The sequence below is a fragment of the Leptodactylus fuscus genome, chromosome 5 (genome assembly GCF_031893055.1).
Source record: "Leptodactylus fuscus isolate aLepFus1 chromosome 5, aLepFus1.hap2, whole genome shotgun sequence".
Classification (NCBI taxonomy): Eukaryota; Metazoa; Chordata; class Amphibia; order Anura; family Leptodactylidae; genus Leptodactylus; species Leptodactylus fuscus.
In genome coordinates, this window is record NC_134269.1 from 128,999,414 (window position 1) to 129,018,903 (window position 19,490).

Consider the following 19,490-nt stretch of genomic DNA (forward strand, 5'->3'; position numbering starts at 1 on the left):
TTAACATTAACATCTAATATAATAGGCTAATTGTGAATCATTGCATAGGTAATAGACCACAGAGGTGAATGGCTCCTACCAATCTGCTCTAAAAAGCAGCTGTCTGCTGCTGGACCTATATTACCAATTATTGGATGATTGTAAGGATTGGAGTCAGGGTCAGGCAGTGCAAAGTGACACAGCTGGGAAAGCAACACTGTGCAACTAATGACAAAAGGGGTCGCAGGCCCTGCAGCTATAACTATGCTGTAATATCTGAGATGAGGCAGACCAATGCACTTCCTAATTGAAGTGCGCCTACCACGACTCCTTGCGCTTCTATCCGGTGGCTAGGATAAGGGGAGAGGAGGCCCTGAAAGTGCTAGGGACTGGAGTCACAGGGGTCACACCTAAACAGAAAGCACAGTGTAACTGCAATGCAAAACAAAAGACTAAACAGCATGGAACCAGGGAGGACCACAAGTCCCAGCAAGACACAGAAGAGAAGGCGAGGTCAGACGAGCAAGAGGTCAAGACAGGAGATATAATAAAGGTACCAAATCAAAAGACAAGGGATAGTCAAAAATACAAGCCGGGTAAATAAACCAAGAGAACAGACCGAATACTAACAGACAGGGAATCAGACTGAGCAGAGGAACCAGGAACCACAAAGTGAATGGCTGGCAAGGATCCATGCCTGGGTGGGGTTTAAATAGCAGCAGAGAACACACCTGATGGCTAACGGCATGGAGACTGAGAGCAAGGAAAAGATTAACCCTTAATGACCTAAGCACACCCAATAGAACTCCTAACACGTCTCCCAGGGAGACGCCGCGCAGCAAGGAGACCGCGGCGACTCCGTATCCTGACAGTACCCCCCCTTTGAGGAGGGGCCTCCGGACCCTCAAGAGGACCCCCTGGCTTAGTAGGGCAAGAACGGAAAAACTTTACCAATCTAGGAGCGTGAAGGTCTCTGGCTGCCACCCAAACACGCTCCTCTGGTCCATACCCCTTCCAATGTATGAGGAACTGAAGGGAATTCCGCACTCTGCGTGAATCAATGACCCGTTCCACCTCATACTCTAGTTCCCCCTGAACGATCACGGGTTCGGGTGGGGAACGAGTGACCATTGCCGGAACATACTTTTTGAGTAGGGACTTATGAAAAACTGGGTGAATATGAAGGGACCTAGGAAGTGATAATTTGAATGACACAGGGTTGATTATTTCAGAAATGGGATATGGACCAATAAAATGCGGGGCAAATTTAGTAGATGGAACACGAAGTTGGAGATTTTTTGTGGATAACCAGACCTTGTCACCCACCACAAAGTCAGGTCCAGGGCGGCGCTTCCTGTTGGCGAAATTGACTTGATTAGCCTGGGCTTTTCTCAGTGATGCCAGGCTTTCAGCCCATACAGTACAGAGAGATTTAGCAACATCCTCTACTGAGGAAAAAGCGAATTCATTGCCTGTTCCTGAGGAGAATCTGGGGTGAAAACCATAGTTAGGGTGCATGCACACTACGTAACGCCGGGCGTGTATGAGAGCCGTACACGCCGGCATTACGGCAGACTGCCGAACACTTCCCATTCACTTCAATGGGAGCGCTCGTAAACGCCGCTGTTACGAGCGCTCCCATTGAAGTGAATGGGAAGTGTTCGGCAGTCTGCTGTAATGCCGGCGTGTACGGCTCTCATACACGCCCGGCGTTACGTAGTGTGCATGCACCCTTAATGTGGAAAGGAGACAACCGAATCGAGGAGTTGACATGATTATTTAGTGAAAACTCAGCCATGGGCAAATATTCACTCCATTTATCTTGGCAATCAGACACAAAGCACCTCAAATATTGTTCCAAAGATTGATTCAATCTCTCTGTTTGACCGTTAGTCTCTGGGTGGAAGGCTGAGGAGAAAGAAAGAGAGACTCCCAACCTGTTACAAAAGGCTCTCCAAAACCTGGACACAAACTGTACGCCCCTGTCCGACACCACATTTGAAGGAATACCATGCAGACGTAAAATGTGGCGGATAAACAACCAGGCCAACAATTTAGCTGAAGGCAATTTTTTCAAGGCAATAAAGTGGGACATCTTAGAAAAACGATCTACTACAACCCAAATTATCGATTTCCCTTTAGAGGAAGGGAGATCAGTAATAAAATCCATGGAGATGTGTGACCAGGGTCTATTGGGTAGCGGGAGTGGATGTAAAAGACCCGCTGGAAGTTGATGGGGCACCTTAGATCTGGCACAGGTCTCGCAAGAATGAACAAACTTTTTTACATCCCGTTGCCAAGATGGCCACCAATACGTACATGATAACAGATTCCCAGTACCAGTAATGCCTGGATTACCTGATGACCTGCCAGAACAGAGGGGTGGATCTCCTCTAAGAGCTCCAAGCGGAGGTGACTAGGGACAAACAATTTACCTGGTGGTAACGCACTAGGGGCAGCATCCTGAGTGTTGAGAATACGGGTTTCAAGATCCGAGGTCAAAACTGCCACTACCACCCCAGGAGCAAGTATATTTTCAGGTTCCCCATCAGAACTACCACTAAGACCAAAACTTCTAGACAAGGCATCTGCCTTAGTATTCCTTGAGCCGGGACGATAGGTAATTACAAAGTGGAACCTAGTGAAAAATAGAGCCCACCTGGCTTGACGGGGATTTAACCTTTTTGCCTTGTCTAAATATAATAAGTTTTTGTGGTTAGTCAGTACAGTAATTTTATGTCTGGCCCCCTCCAGGAAGTGTCTCCACTCTTCAAAGGCCCACTTAATCGCCAGAAGCTCTCTATTGCCAACATCATAATTGGCCTCGGTAGTGGAGAACCTCCTGAAAAAGTAGGCGATAGGTTGGAGGTTGGTAAATGGTTCAGTGCCCTGAGACAGGACGGCTCCTACACCTACTTCTGAAGCGTCAACCTCTACAATAAAGGGCAATTCAGGATCAGGATGGACCAGGACTGGGGCAGAAGTAGAGTTGTTTTAAGGTGGCGAACGCTACCTCCGTCTCTGGTGTCCAGGAGGCAGGATCCGCCCCCTTTTTGGTTAAATCGGTGAGAGGTTTAACAATAGAAGAAAAATTTCGGATAAATTTTCGGTAATAGTTGGCGAAACCTAGAAACCTTTGAACTTCTTTTAAGGTAGTAGGTTTCTCCCATTCAAGTACTGCAGATACCTTTCTAGGATCCATACCAATGGTACCAGGAGTAAGGATGTATCCCAAAAAACCTATCTCTTGGACTCCAAATTGACACTTGGATAACTTAGCACAGAGGTGGTTTTGACGTAGCCTAAGAAGAACCTCTTTTACATGTTGCTGATGTGACTCCCAGTCCGGTGAGAATATGAGGATGTCATCTAAATAAATTACTAGATATCTACCTAACAGATCCCTAAAAATGTCATTCACAAAACGTTGAAATACCGCCGGAGCATTGCTCAAACCAAAAGGCATAACTAGGTATTCAAAATGACCTTCAGGGGTATTAAATGCGGTTTTCCACTCATCCCCATCTCTTATCCGAATCAAGTTGTAAGCTCCGCGGAGGTCAATTTTAGAAAACCATCGAGCCCCCACCACCTGGTTAAAAAGATTCGGGATGAGTGGCAGAGGATGTTGATCTTTGACCGTAATCTTATTCAACTCCCTGTAGTCAATACAAGGTCGGAGGCCACCATCTTTTTTTTCAACGAAGAAAACCCCCGCCCCCACAGGAGAAACTGAAGGTCGGATATGTCCTTTAGATAGGCTCTCTTTAATGTACTGGCACATGGACTCGCGCTCTGGAGCTGAAAGGTTAAAAATGCGACCTTTGGGTAGTTTAGCTCCAGGAACCAAATCAATTGCGCAGTCATAAGGTTGATGTGGAGGCAAGGCCTCCGCATTGAGCTCGTCAAAGACGTCTTTGAACTCAGTAATAAATTCCGGAATTTTGATATCATTTTTGATAGTACAAATAGTATTAATATGAGAAGTACAGGAATCTCCCCATCTAACCAACTCTGAAGTTTCCCAATTAAACACTGGATTATGTACACGCAACCAGGGTAAACCAAGAATAACATCTGCAGCCAGTTTTTTCATAACAAAAAATGACACTTTTTCAACATGTAAACTGCCGACAAAAAACTGCACCTCAGCAGTACGGGCTAATATTTTCCCTTCAGACAAAGGGGTTAGATCTGCTCCAGATACCTGAAATGGGTATTTCAAGTGAATCAATTCAATTCCTAGAGCTTGTGCCACCACTTCATGGATGAAGTTCATGGCGGCACCTGAATCCACCATCGCCTGACATGCAAAAGTTTTGTTACCATTAACAAGAACAGCAGGGAGTAAACATTTCTCAATATTATTAGGAGGTACCTGTGTGCCTGAGTGACCCTCCCGGAAATCACTCAGGCATTGGCGTTTCCCGGCGGTGGTTTAGGACTGGTTGGACAGTTTCTCAGGATATGTCCAGGTTTGCCACAATACAGACACAGAGCGTTTTCTAGGCGATACTTTCTCCTGGAGGCGGTTGTGGACCCCAATATCATTGGTTCTTCTTCAGGAATAGAACAAGAGGTAGGAACAGCAGAAGGAGGTATAGGTTCCGAAAGGACAGACCATGATTTAGCTGAGGACCCAGGTTTGCTTAATTTCTCTCTACGCCTTTCCCTAAGCCTCCTATCAATAGAAATAGCCAAGGACATAAAGTCTCCTAGATTTTCAGGGACTGGATGACTTACTAGAGCATCTTTTACAGAATCAGATAAGCCTTGTCTAAAAAGGGTTAACAAAGGTCTGTCTGTCCACCCTGACTGCGAGCTCCACTGACGAAACTCCGTACAATAGTCCTCGTCAGTTCTAACTCCCTGCTGAATAGACAACAGATGGGACTCGGCCAAGGCAACTCTATTAGGGTCATCATAAATCTGTCCTAATGTTTCAAAAAACTTTTTTAATGAATTCCATTCAGGAGCTCCAGCAGGTAGAGCCAAGGCCCAGTCTTGTGGTGACCCTCGTAGAAGGGACACCACCAGCGCCACCTGCTCTGCTTCAGAAGAAAGGAAATTAAAACGAAAAAATAAACGGCAAGATTCCCGAAATGTTCGGAATCTGTCTGGTTTACTGTCAAAACGGTCAGGCAAGAGCATTTTAGGATCCTGACGGGTATTCAATGTGGGAAAAACTGGTGATTGAATAGAAGCACCTGCAGCGGCTGATGTTGGATCAGGCAAAGCCTCCAGATGCTGCGAGACTTGGTTAATTAACCCAGCCATGCCCTGCACCTGCCTTGACAGTTCGTCCAGGCGGTCAGTTACGGAGCGTTCGGCATCCACACTAAACCGCCGGGCGGCCTGTCTAGGGTAAGGGCCAGCCATTATGTAAGGATTGGAGCCAGGGTCAGGCAGTGCAAAGTGACACAGCTGGGAAAGCAACACTGTGCAACTAATGACAAAAGGGGTCGCAGGCCCTGCAGCTATAACTATGCTGTAATATCTGAGATGAGGCAGACCAATGCACTTCCTAATTGAAGTGCGCCTACCACGACTCCTTACGCTTCTATCCGGCGGCTAGGATAAGGGGAGAGGAGGCCCTGAAAGTGCTAGGGACTGGAGTCACGGGGGTCACACCTAAACAGAAAGCACAGTGTAACTGCAATGCAAAACAAAAGACTAAACAGCATGGAACCAGGGAGGACCACAAGTCCCAGCAAGACACAGAAGAGAAGGCGAGGTCAGACGAGCAAGAGGTCAAGCCAGGAGATATAATAAAGGTACCAAATCAAAAGACAAGGGATAGTCAAAAATACAAGCTGGGTAAATAAACCAAGAGAACAGACCGAATACTAACAGACAGGGAATCAGACTGAGCAGGGGGACCAGGAAACACAAAGTGAGTGGCTGGCAAGGATCCATGCCTGGGTGGGGTTTAAATAGCAGCAGAGAACACACCTGATGGCTAACGGCATGGAGACTGAAAGCAAGGAAAAGATTAACCCTTAATGACCTAAGCACACCCAATAGAACTCCTAACACGTCTCCCAGGGAGACGCCGCGCAGCAAGGAGACCGCGGCGACTCCGTATCCTGACAATGATTTTCTGTAATGCCCTGTTCACATCCGCTTTTTTATTCCGTCCGGGGAGAATCTGTGTGGAGACCCCCTAAACAGAATACAAACGCAATTGCAAGTACTGTGCTGTAAAAGCACATGGACCCCATAGACTATAATGGGGTCTGTGTGCTTGCACGAATGATTCATGCGGGCAGTGCGCGGCAAGCACACAGACCCCATTATAGTCTATAGGGTCCGTGTGCTTTTACAGCACAGCGCTTGCAATTGCGTTTGTATTCCGTTTAGGGGGTCTCCACGGAGATTCTCCCCGGACGGAATACAAAAGCAGATGTGAACCAACCCTTACTCTGCTAGGCCGCCCACCCATGCTGTTATATATGTCATAGTTTACTAAGGCTATAAGTGTAGGTACCTAACCTAAACTATGGCAAATGGAACTAGTCCAGGCCCATTAGTAATTTATGGGAAGACCATTCAGAGACCAAAACTATGTTTGTGTCTTTCTGTTCATTATTTTTTAAATCTTTTTAATTAGGTAATTCAACATATCACAAAATTACTTTATACTATTAGATTTATTGAACAACCCTAAGGCACCAATCCCGTTTCTCTTTATAAGAACAGATAAGAGAAAAGGAAAGAAGAATACATTTTCTGCTAATTGTTACTTATATTGAGTCACGAATGCTTTAAAAAAGTTGTGTCTCTTCTGCCACCTGTCTAGAGGTCTCCTGCTAAGGCCTCCTTCACAGAACTCTAGTGGATTTTACTGTTTGCAATCTGTAAAAAACATGTCCAAATGTCATCCACAACCTCTATCATCATCTGTCTGTGCCACCCCAAACAGTAGGAGTTGATCTTTTTATCATATATCCTACTTCATATCACACATCCTACTTGAACAGTGTTCCCAGGAATGAAAACCCGCCCCCAGTGCACCAACTGCCTCATTAGCATAAGACAAAGTTTTTTTTCTCCAAATTTACAAAAGTGACGTAATAAATGTATGATATTTACACTGTAATGTCCCCTGTAATACAGTGATAGCAGTTGTACATGCTTGGTAGACTCTCTTTACCATTTCATTCTGACCTCAATTCTGCTCAAATAGCAGAATTTGCAGATTGCTCAGAATCAACTCCAAATTTTGCTGAAACCAGTGGTAAGGAGATTATTTTTTTTGTTTCCTCTAGCTGATTTTTCCACCTGAAAATCCACCCATTGAAGTAAATGGGAGGTGGGTCAAGCAAAAAATTCTGCTTCAAATTTCTCAAGCTGAATTTTTCAAATAGGAATAATTGCGCTGTGTGACTATACCCAAAGACAGAAACATGGCTGGAGAGTGATATCCTAAGTGAATTCTGCATGCAATTTTAATATGATTGATGCAATGTGTGCAGCAGACTAAGATTTGCAGTGCCTAATGCCATTTTTTTATAATAAGGTCCTTTCTCAATTTACCATGTGACTTGCTTTATCCGAATGTGATCATTATTTTAAAAAATTTAAATTAGCGATATTCCTCCATCAAAACTAGAACATTGTGACAGCCAATTTCTTAATTGATAATACTTTGAACATTCAAGTCTGATACAATTATCTTTCCTACAAAGATCATCCAAGGAGTTCCTTCATCAATACACGGCTAGATCCACAGGTATGCGGATAATCTTACATATGGCTTTCAATGAACAATCTTTAGGTCTATATCCACATGTTTTGTAGCAATATGAAATTGAGTAACATGCCTTGTATCACAGTTTTCTGGCACACAAGGCATGAATAAAGTTGTCATTTTTGTTGTATGTTGGGTTTGTGCACACAAATTGTGACTTTTTGTCTGGCACGTTACCTCCCAAGATGCTTCAGAATTATTAAATTGGGTTTCAGCCCCGTACCCAGACCCCACATAAATAATCTGTTCCAGCAGCCTCCAGGTGCTGTAAGCTGTTAGTGGATGAGCGGTACGTGCAGCACCACTCCTGTTCAAGTAATAGGAGCGGGGCAACAGCTCTGTCCACCTCATAGTGGTGCTTCCGGGGAATTGCAGCGCCACTAATATTACTTGAATAGGAATGGTGCCACACATGCCACCCATCCACTAACAGTTCCCAGGATCCAGAGTCTGCTAGAATAGATGATCTGTTTTATTTCTGGGCATCAGGCCCTCACAGATGACAGACTCTTCTATTCTTGGCTTTGGATCAAAAAACCTCAGCAAAATCTGCAACAAAAAGACAGCTTTTCTGCAATATGGGGCCTTAGCCATGAGTTCTAGTAGTGCATCATTTTCACAATGTTAAAGATTTGCACAAGCTGCCCATCTACTAGTAGCTTCCAGCACCTAGAGGCTTATAGGACAGATTATCTCAGTGGGTTCCACATGTCAGGCCCCAATAGATCACATATTGGTGATCCTGTAGATAGGTCAGTATGAAAATTCAATTTTGGGCTGGAAGACCCCTTTAAGAGGCTCTAGCTTCTTAATAATTCTGGCACATCTCCTTCCAGCTCATAAATGGATTAAGACACTAATCCTTTGTACACAAAGATGTTGTGAACAAGTCTTCATGGCCGCCTGGACGCAAGGAGAAAAAGGAAATGTAAATGGGGCTGAGTTCTTGCTTGTTCTCAGAGCCTTTATTTCCTGCTATTAGGTCCTGGGCAAGCAGGTCAGCTAACTGTTGTTTGCTGATAAAGGCCTGGACATTGTGGGTATTATCTCTTTATGTAAACACAAAGATAACATTGAGTTTATTGCAAGTCCTTTGTCCAGGTTGCTAAAGAATACAGGAAGTGAGAAGAAGAGAGACAAACTAGTGAGAGGGGGAAATCATGTGAGCTTCTTGTGTATTCTTAGCAAAATGGAAAGAGATTATTTAAAGGATTTTTATTTTGTTGCAAACCATGGGTGAGACAGCTTAATTCTTCAGTAATCTCCTATTTTACAGTTTTAGACTTGATGGGAAAGTAAATAAGAAAAACCTTCTTTACTCCAAGAAATTGAAAATCATTGCCTTAATTATACTTCCATTTCTGTTCCTATGTTATAAGGGATTAGTTGAGACTTTGAGATTCATTTAGTTATACATAGATCAGAGAGAAGCAATTCATTATTTTCTTCAGGACTTCTAAGGAGAACAATAGATCTGTACGGGTAATGTCAGTGCATTCCAACATCATTGTAATAAAAGCCTACTATAATTAATATGGTTGTATTGTTTAATTAATACATTACTATTAGTACATACAATGTGTATTTTTTTTTGTTTTTTATTATCTTTATTGAGAATTTTATATCATGCAGAGTGAGGTTGTCATAAATGTGAAAATTTCTCAATGATACAATACTATCAGCAAAGAGAAACAGAGAACATCATTGAGCTATCTGTTGCCGCCGTGTTTTTTTTCGCAGAGTATTTTTGCTGTGGGACGTTACGTGGGGCATTAGCCTCTCCATGTGTTGCTCAGTTCCTTTTACAGTAAGTAGAGTAAATCATGTATGCTCTCTATTGGTCTGTGTGACTAACTGTAATAAATAGGAAAGATGACGGCATGGCACAGTCCTGACATACTCTCACTCTGTCTCTCTCTCTCTCTCTCTCTCTCTCTCTCCATTGTTTTTCTGAATGAACCATGTGTGTGCACAAACCTATTTTCTTTTTTACGAGACCTCCATCTGAGTTCTGTTTACCAGAAAGACAGAAAACATTTGTGTATAAGGCCTAACAACGTTAAACATAGAAACTCCTACTTTAGAATCACAGGATACCCAATAATTTTCATGCTGCAAAGAAGACATTAAGTGAAATATCACAACCCAAAGATTCAGATAAGAGATGCTGCATATAAAGTAGCAATTCCCGCAGCAGGATTTTTATGATTTATAAATGGAAGATCCAGATATTTATGCAACCGATTATTAGGACAGCCTACAAAATGTCATCTGTATACATATAACACACAGTATAAATAAAATGAAATAAAATGTTATTGAATCTTTTAATGAATTTAGTGATAAATACCACATAGCAAAACAGCAGAATCTTTGGAAGAGAACAAATACTGTACAAAGACAGATAATAGATATTCAAACTACAATGTGAGTATAACAACCCTGGGTGGGAGTGCATCAGAAGTACACAATAGCCAGTGTCTTTATAATACATAGAATATTCATTCCCATGTCATAAAAAAAATTCACCATGGAGATGCTGCACACACCACACACGTTTCGGCAACACCTTCTTCTAGGGGCAAATTAATAAGACATTATATAACACAAATTTCCTAAAATAAACCCAAGGCTAAAGCCCCATGTAGCAAAAAGCAGCAAAATAAAATACTGCAGAAAAAAATCAGTGATTGTCATTGCATTTCCATAGAGTTTTGCTCTGCAGACTTTCTATACCTATTACACCTATATGGAGAACGCCAGCATTTTCTCAGGTATAAGTGACAAGCTGCGATTTTAGAAAATGTAGCTTTTCCACTGCAGATTTTTCTGCAATGTGTGGATATCATTGGAAAAATATTTGTAATGGGTTTTCATTGTTTTGTTGTCTTCTGAGATAAGACATCTGCAGCAGTTTAACCAATTCCAGGATTTCAGGTGAACTCTGCTACATCTGTATTTGTATCTGTCGAGTGCATAGCAGATATGAGGGGTAAGTATGTAGGAAGTCACTTAGTAGAAGACACCCAATAACTGACAGTGGGGTCAGGAATGCTTTGTCATCTTTGACTTCGCAGCAAATCTTGTCCCCATTGTGTTAGGTTTAGTATGTACTAGGACATAAACAATAAAGTGATGTCCCGAATGCACAGTATGTCTCTAGTTTAGTTACACTGCATTTATTAATACACAATTCAAAATTTGATATATTATATATTACACGTTATATAAAAACCTTCTTATTTCTGTTCTCGCTGTGCATCATACCACTGTGTGTGTATATATATATATATATATATATATATATATATATATATATACACACACACGAATTTAAAAAAAGCAAAGTGCTTAATCTATTTTCTTAAACTCTTAATATAATTCATTGTTTCCGGAGATGGAGAAGCCAACTTTTACATTGTAAAGTGAAATACAGTAGCCAGGCACTGTCTACTAAGCAACTGCGATGTTCACTTGGAGCCACAGGGTCTGGGCATGCTGTGTAGATATTTAGCAGTGCTACTACAACTAACATTAACATCAGACAGTTTTGCCCTTGCATAGAAACAATTTGCACAGGGCTTCACACAACATCCTCAAATTCCTAAATGGCTTGTGACTGCTCTCAACAAAGTGCTACAGGACAACTTAACAGGGATTTTCTTGTTCATACTTGTGCACAGATATATGTCTAAATCCTGCTGGAATAATAAAGGCTGCCATTTCAAGAGCATTTTAACAATGATTTTGTTTTCTTCTTTTTTATAGAGAATATAATACTGTTTTATACGTATTGTAGTCAGGCACATTAATTTAAGAACCCAGACTAATCAATATACTAGAAATCTTAATATTAGATAATGAACATACGTGTACTGGGTAGAAACATATTGCATAGATAGATAGATGGATAGATAGATACAGTGGCGTAACTATCGCCATAGCAGCAGAGGCAGCTGCCACTGGGCCCCAGACATTAGGGGCCCAGTGACAGCCGCTACCGCTGCTATCTTTTCGGACCCCCAAGTATAATGATTGGTGGAGAGGTAAGAAACATTAAAAACACTGTTACTTACCTCTCCACGATCCTGGCCAGGCCTCCTTCCTAGTTGTCTGATGTCTCTGACGTCACATGAACCCAGCCTGCGTCCCAGGTCATGTGACGTCCGACGTCATTAAAGAAGGCCGACAGCGTAGGAGCCGGGGGACAGGTAAGAAACAGTAGTTTTTTATGTTTTTATTCCTCTGGGTCTCCGATTATTATACTCTGGGGTCTGAAAAGATCCCAGAGTATAATAATTGTCTATGGGTGTCCATTATGGGCTATAATACTGTGTGCAGGGGCCACTATGGGGGATAATACTGTGTGCAGGGGCCACTATGGGGGATAATACTGTGTGCAGGGGCCTCTATGGGGGATAATACTGTGTGCAGGGGCCACTATGGGGGATAATACTGTGTGCAGGGCCACTATTGGGCATAATACTGTGTGCAAGAGCCACTATGGGGGATAATACTGTGTGCAGGGGCAACTATGGGGGATAATACTGTGTGCAGGGGCAACTATGGGGGATAATACTGTGTGCAGGGGCCACTAAGGGACATAATACTGTGTGCAGGGGCAACTATGAGGGATAATACTGTGTGCAGGGGTCACTATGGGAGATAATACTGTGTGCAGGAGCCACTATGAGGGATAATACTGTGTGCAGGGGCCACTATTGGGGATAATACTGTGTGCAAGGGCCACTATGGGGGATAATACTGTGTGCAGGGGCAACTATGAGGAATAATACTGTGTGCAGGGGCCACTAAGGGACAGAATACTGTGTGCAGGGGCCACCATGGAGGATAATACTGTGTGCAGGGGCACTATAGTGGATAATAGTGTGTGCAGGGGCCACTATGGGGGATAATACTGTGTGAAGGGGCCACTATGGGGCATAATAGAGCGTGCAGGAATGCATAGGAGGGGGTCGGTCGAGGTCTTCAACGTCGGTGTCGGTTGGGGGGGGCATGTCAAAAGTTCGCCACGGGGCCCCGCCATTCCTAGTTACGCCACTGGATGGATAGATAGATGGATAGATAATAACTAGAATAATATAGCTAGCTAGCTAGATAGTCAGATAGTTGGATAGATAGAGAATAACTAGAAACATAGATAGATAGATAGATAGATAGATAGATAGATAGATAGGCAGGCTTATTACAACTCCGGTGCATCACATTATTGCATTTGTCGCGCTGAGACATTTTTTCATATTCTTGTATCCGGTATATTTCCATCTACTTTTTTATGGACTTTCAAGAATGAATTAAAAGTTATATTTTATTTAACATACAAAGTCTTTCATGGTGCGGAATTTTTATCAATTTTTTTTGTAGATAAATAGATAGATATTGAATAACTAGAAAAATAGATAGATAGATAGATAGATAAATAGATGATACAGATAGATAGATAGATAGATAGATAGATAGATAGATAGATAGATAGATAGATAGATAGATGTTTCATTTAATTTTCTTTTCATCTGGAAAACATTAGAATTGTCTAAAGTTGGCTGCTAACAAAGGCGCACTGTTATGTGTAAGGAGAGCATAATAACTTATGGAAAGCAATTATATAGCTAGTTATTATTACATATAAAGCCAGGAATAAGAATGTGTTTACTAAAACAATATGGTATTAGTGCTTTTCAGTTACATGGAAAATTACATTAAAACAACATTATATGCAATAAATATAATGGAAATGAGCAAGGAGTGTCATGTCTTATAGACTAAATTCACATTTGATCTTTATTTGGCCTAATATACAGTTAGATTCTAACAATGGAGAGAAGGACAAACCTTTGCCCTTTACTGGATCAATTTCAAACAAACACAGATCCACATAGCTTTACTGTGACACCATTTGTTCTACACACCACTTCCAGAGTACTGATTTCATTGAGCACCATGCCAGTATGATGGCCATACCTACCAGGGTAGCAGGGTACAGGGGAAGGTAAATGTTGGAAGAGGGAAAATGAAGGCAAATTACTGGAAAATCAAGTTACAGAGACCAATATTATAATTTTCACATCCTGAATTCACCATTATTTATCCATGACTTGAGCCATATTTACCAAGGAAAGACATTTATGGCATATCCACAGAAGAGTCCATAAATGTTTAAAAGATAATAGTCCAACCCAAACGGTTTCCCTCATCTATAGTATGTTCACGGAGGATCCTGGTGGCAGCCTACCGGCATTCACGGTTGGTTGGGAGAGGGAGCTGGGGGTTGTGTTACCGCCAGGCGTGTGGGCTTCAGCTTTCCATGCGTGTCATAAGTTCATGACATTTATCCCTCCACTTCAGGTCGATGTTGGAGATATAGCTCTAATCTTGGCATGATGGCGCACGTCTGATTGGGATGTACACTCCTACGTCCCTTTTGGTCATATGTGCATTGAGTTATTCAGATAGTCACGGGTATTGAATTAGCGGATGATCCGATTCCTTTGCTCCTTTCTATCTTTCCACACAAGTATCAGAAACACACCTGCAGACTCCTGGGCTTCATGTTGGTGGCGGTGAGATCTGTCACCCCTAGGTTATGGAAGTCCCCTAATCCACCCTCTCTTATGTCTTGGCTTAAAGAGATCCTAAGCATACCCAACATGGAGAATCTGGTTATTGAATTGAGACATGAGAATAGAGTGCATCAACAGACGTGGCTTCTGTGGAACCATTTCTACCACTCCACTACTTTTCAGTCTGTCTTCCCTTCTATGTCCTCCTAAACCCTTCTTTACCCCCCTCCCTGTCAACTCTCCTTCCTAATTCCACGTTACTAGACACGTCGACTATGGTTTTTGTTCTTTGTCGCAGCAGAGTTACAAACTGAGCTAGAGTTTTGTTCCCCCTCCCCCACTGTGTTCCCTTACTGGTCCCTACAGTCATTTCTTGTTTTTTTCCCCCACTCACTCCTTTCCTGACCCCACTCCCCATGCCCTTCCTGTATTCTTGTTATTTTGTGTTGCCTGCTTTTTGGCATTGTTTGTAAATTTAATTTTTTTTTTTAAATAAAATTCTTACTGAAAAAAAAAAAAGATAACAGTCCTACCTCTGGAACCTGGAGCTATCTCTAAAATGATCCCCCCTACTTTAAAGGGATCTTATCATTCAGATGACATTTTTTCTAAGTACCACTTCGGAATAGCCTTAAGAAGTGTATTCTTCTTCTACCTTTCGTTGTCTTCTCCATGCCGCCATTTGCCTACAATCCCGGTTCTTGTCGGTATGCAAATGAGTTCTCTCGCAGCACTGGGGGTGGGCCCCAGTGCTCAGACAGCACTGGGGGCAGCCCCAATGCTGCGAGAGAACTCTCTCCAGCGCCGCCTCCATCTTCGTCAGGAACGGCCTCTTCATTCCCTTTTTCCAGCAGTGTTTTCTTGCTTCTAGGCCTTGGGCCTCGGGCAGAGCAGACTGCGCATGCCCACAGGCCCCGAGAAAATGGCTACTTACAATACTATGCAAGTGGCCATTTTCTTGTGGCCTATGGGCATGCGCAGTCTGCTCTACCCAAGGCCAGAGGCCTTAGAAGTTAAAAGCCACTGCTGGAAGAAGGGGCTGAAGATAACGCTGCTGAAGAAGAGGAGGCAGCGCTGGAGAGAGTTCTCTCGCAGCATTGGGGATGCCCCCAGTGCTGTCTGAGCACTGGGGCCCGCCCCCAGTGCTGCGAGAGAGCTAATTTACTTACTGACAAGAACTGGGATTGTAGGCGAACGGCAGCACGGAGAAGACAACGAAAGGTAGGAGAAGAATAGCCTTTCTTAAGGCTATTCCGACATGGTACTTAGAAAAAATGTCGTTTGAATGATAGGATCCCTTTAACCTGCAGCTCACCTTTACCCCTGTCCCCACTGTCAGTCAAATCCAGGCTGTCAGCTTTTATTGAGTTTTACAGAAACAGTCAAGTTCTCTGAGCTGTTTCTTTGCTCTCATAGAAGTGAATGGGAGTTATAGAAACAGCGTAGAACAGTAAACTACACTGTTTTCACATCTCTAAAGTTGGTAAAGGTAGTTATACATGTAAGATCGCATCTGAAACCTCCATATGCATGCAAGCTCAACTCTGCTAAGATGTGTAAGTAAAATAAAGTAATTTATAAAATATTCAGTAATGCCTGTGTTTTTTTCTACAGCAATAGTTCTACAGTAGATTGAAACAGTGCAAGAATTGCATAAATTATTCTGAATAAATCAGACAATACGCCCCATCTCTTGATCAGAAAGAATGTTAACATAAAGAAATTCATTCAAAGTAGTATTTTATTCTGTAAAATGTAGTAGTGCTTAGTTATAGAGGGGTCATTTGGCTAAAGGAGCATGAAACCTCATCCACAGCCAACATAGAGTTAACATTTTATGTAACTGTGAAGTCACCAAATAGAGTGTAATACCATCAAGAACTCTGTAACTTTTCCAAAAGATGAAAGGCTCGCTGACCCCGAGCATATTTACAAACTGTCAGTCAAAACAGAGATGAGAAGGACGTGGGGAACATAAATGATTAGACAGTTCTTCACAGTGTCTGTTTCTAGGATGCCTGGAGCCTCATATTTTAGCACCAATTCTAATGTGTCTGGGCCAAAATGAAAAAGTCACATCAAGTGCTATCCCATTAAGCAAGAAACTTGTGTCCGATACATTATTACATATGTTTCCATAGGATACAACAGAATAATTATCGATTAAATGATATTACTGTAAGGGATGCAGATGGATAGTAAGTAAAGTCATCTGGCTATAAATAATTCATATATATATATATATATATATATATATATATATATATATAGATAGATAGAGAGAGAGAGTGTACATATTTATGAAATGATTTAATATACATCCGGAGCTGAATTGTATTTACAATACAACGATAAGAAGGAAACGTGGTGCTCTAGATGCATTTTTGGTAAGTCCTATCTAGGTTTAAGATCATGTGTGTAAACAGAGTGTAACATTTTATTTTATTACTCTACCTCAGTTAGAATAACATGCATGTACAGTATGTTACAGCTACATTGAGTGTAAATCTTCACAATAGATTAACATTAGCTGTTGGGTCAGCAGATGGAGACTCTACTTGGCTCCATTATTCTATTCTTCCCTTTAAACCATCAGAAATCAGTCTTTTTTCTTTTGTTTCTTTACTTTGATTGAATAAATATTTGCTATTGATTGTATTATTCATTACCATGTTACCAACCCTATGCAACCAGGCAGACATGTTAATGAAACCATATAAAAAAAACATATGGTCCATGTGGACCTACAGGTATGTTCAAGTCTGATTTTTCCTGTGGACTTGTCAAACTCTAACAATGGCCATACACATTGTAGTCAATCAAAACAGACAATTTTAACAAAACAAAATTTAATGTCAGATCATCATCATCTGGGAAGATGATGGGTTTCATCCAAAAACTAATTTTGGATATGCTTACCCATTTTGATTTTTCCTACATAGTACAACGCACCATTTACAGTCACAGTATAATGTACCACAGTGACCCCTTCACACAATATAATGGCTCATAGTGGACTCCAACAGTATAATGTCCCACAGTGGTCCCTCCAAACAGTATAATGTCCCATAGTGGACTCCATACAGTATAATGCTTGTGTGTTGTGCTGAATAGTTTCAGCAATGTGATATAGGATGCACAGGGGCCCCTGGAGGGCTAACGGGGGGAGAGGAGGCAGACATAGACAGGAGTAGGAATTGGTAAGTAATTAGCAGTCGTTACCTACTGGAGTAAATCAGCAAGTAAAGCCTATGAAAAGAAGAAAAAAAGCAGCAGGTCCTCCCTACCCCAACCCACTGATGCTTGGAATTAACTTGACGATGAATGGAAAGAATAGGAATCCCAACTTCAGTACAAGTACACCGTTCCTTTATTTTTTGCTGATTGATCACGTACAAGCCATGAAAAAAGTTGCAATATTTTCAGAATATTTTCTTGTGCCATACACCACCAAGGGCAGTAGCTTCACAAGTTATGCAGGTAGACATGGACGTAAAGAAAGACCAGTAGGGAGTGGGACCACTGGAATGGCAGTGATGCAGTGGCTGAGGATGTAGCAGGTACTGAAAGTATCAAGGCAAATTTTATGGTCTCAGAAAAAAAGTTTTAAATTAAAGATTATTAGTGACATAAATTTCTTAGATTTACCAATCTACGATACATAACAATCTTGTAAAGCTGGTAATGCTGAGGCCATGTTTGGCCTTTTACCCATAAAGTTGCAGCTTGATTTAGGTAACCATAATGTTCTTTCCTCACACTTTTAGTCAAGTAGAATTTAGTGTCATGTGCAAAGCAGTTTTATTTTTATAAACCGCTTAACCAGAAAAGTGTATTTGTATTTGCCACTAGGGAAATTTGTAGATTCTAATTCAGCCTGTCCTATGCATTATTCATAGGGTTATTTAAATTTTTATATTTTAAGTATGGTGAAAATTAAAATCTTGACACAAAAATATATTACACTTTCTCAAGCTGTTGCCAGTAGGCTTCCTATCATTATTCTGTTTTAGAAATTTTGATTTTATTTAATTTCTTATAGCTTTAGTTAAATCTAAGTGGTAATTTGAGACTATATCACTATATGCAGAAAAATATAAAATTCCATAAATCATTCTTCTAAATCCTAATTAAAGAAGATAGACTCTAACATGTATAAAACATAATGTTTGTGCTACAAAACAATAGACCAATGAACAATACTGTTAAAAATAAGAAACTTTGTAATATATCCTATTAAATATGTTTTCTTCTCCACTTTTCAGGGAAAGTTACTTTGCACATATTAGTTTATAAAGAATGGAAGGGGGATAGAAACATGTAATGAACAATTATTAATAATAATTGCTGCTTCTTTATTTTGCTGCTCTACACTTTTAAGCCCCAGGGCCCCACATGGCCGCGTTTGCAGCCTCTTCACCGTGAATCCGCATTTTTGGATGGACACAAAGTCCATCTGCTTGTTCAACTTTGTATTCGTTAAAAAAAAACAGATTCACGGTGGAGAGGCTGCAAACGGACACCTGTGAATTGATTTAAAAACCCATTGAAGTGAATAGGTTTTCAAACTGGCCATTTGCAAACTGTAAAAGTAAAAAAGATCCAGCAAAAGCCAAGGTAGATGGTTCAATATAGAAAAATTCCTTCTTTATTATAAATCGCACACACTCAATAAAAACCGCAACGGTACAAACATTACTAGCAAAAAATAGCGTCAGACTGTAAAACTGTAAATTTGCAAACTGTACCCAATCTGTTATTCTGCAATTTCAGCGGATTCATGACGGACTTTGCAGGCACTGAAAAATGCCGTGGTTTTTGTAGTGGCATTTCTGCCACAGCCAAATTGCGGCATTTACGCTACGTGGGGCTCTGGCCTAAAAGGTTGATTTTCTGAGCAACAAGATTCTACTTTGACACAAAAAAAGGTATGTTCACTATGCAACTAAAGACCCCTACAATAACATATAGCTATCTCAGAAGGGATTTTGGTGATGGTAGATTCCATTTTAAAATCAGTGTTTTAGGCCAGGGCTCCACGTAGCGTTTTACAATACCTGCAAAGTGGATGGGATTCTGGTTAATTCCATCCACACACTGCAGAAACATATATGCAGCAGACATTGCAAATCGCGCAGCATGTTAATTATGTCTAAGGAAACCTTGGCAGACTCTGCGGA

General features: G+C 41.4%; 1 protein-coding gene across 1 annotated transcript in view; it reads right to left on the reverse strand.

Moving 5' to 3' along the window:
• CPED1 (cadherin like and PC-esterase domain containing 1) overlaps positions 1-19,490 on the reverse strand; it is a 195,081-nt gene that overhangs the window by 39,498 nt on the left and 136,093 nt on the right. The window lies entirely within an intron of this gene.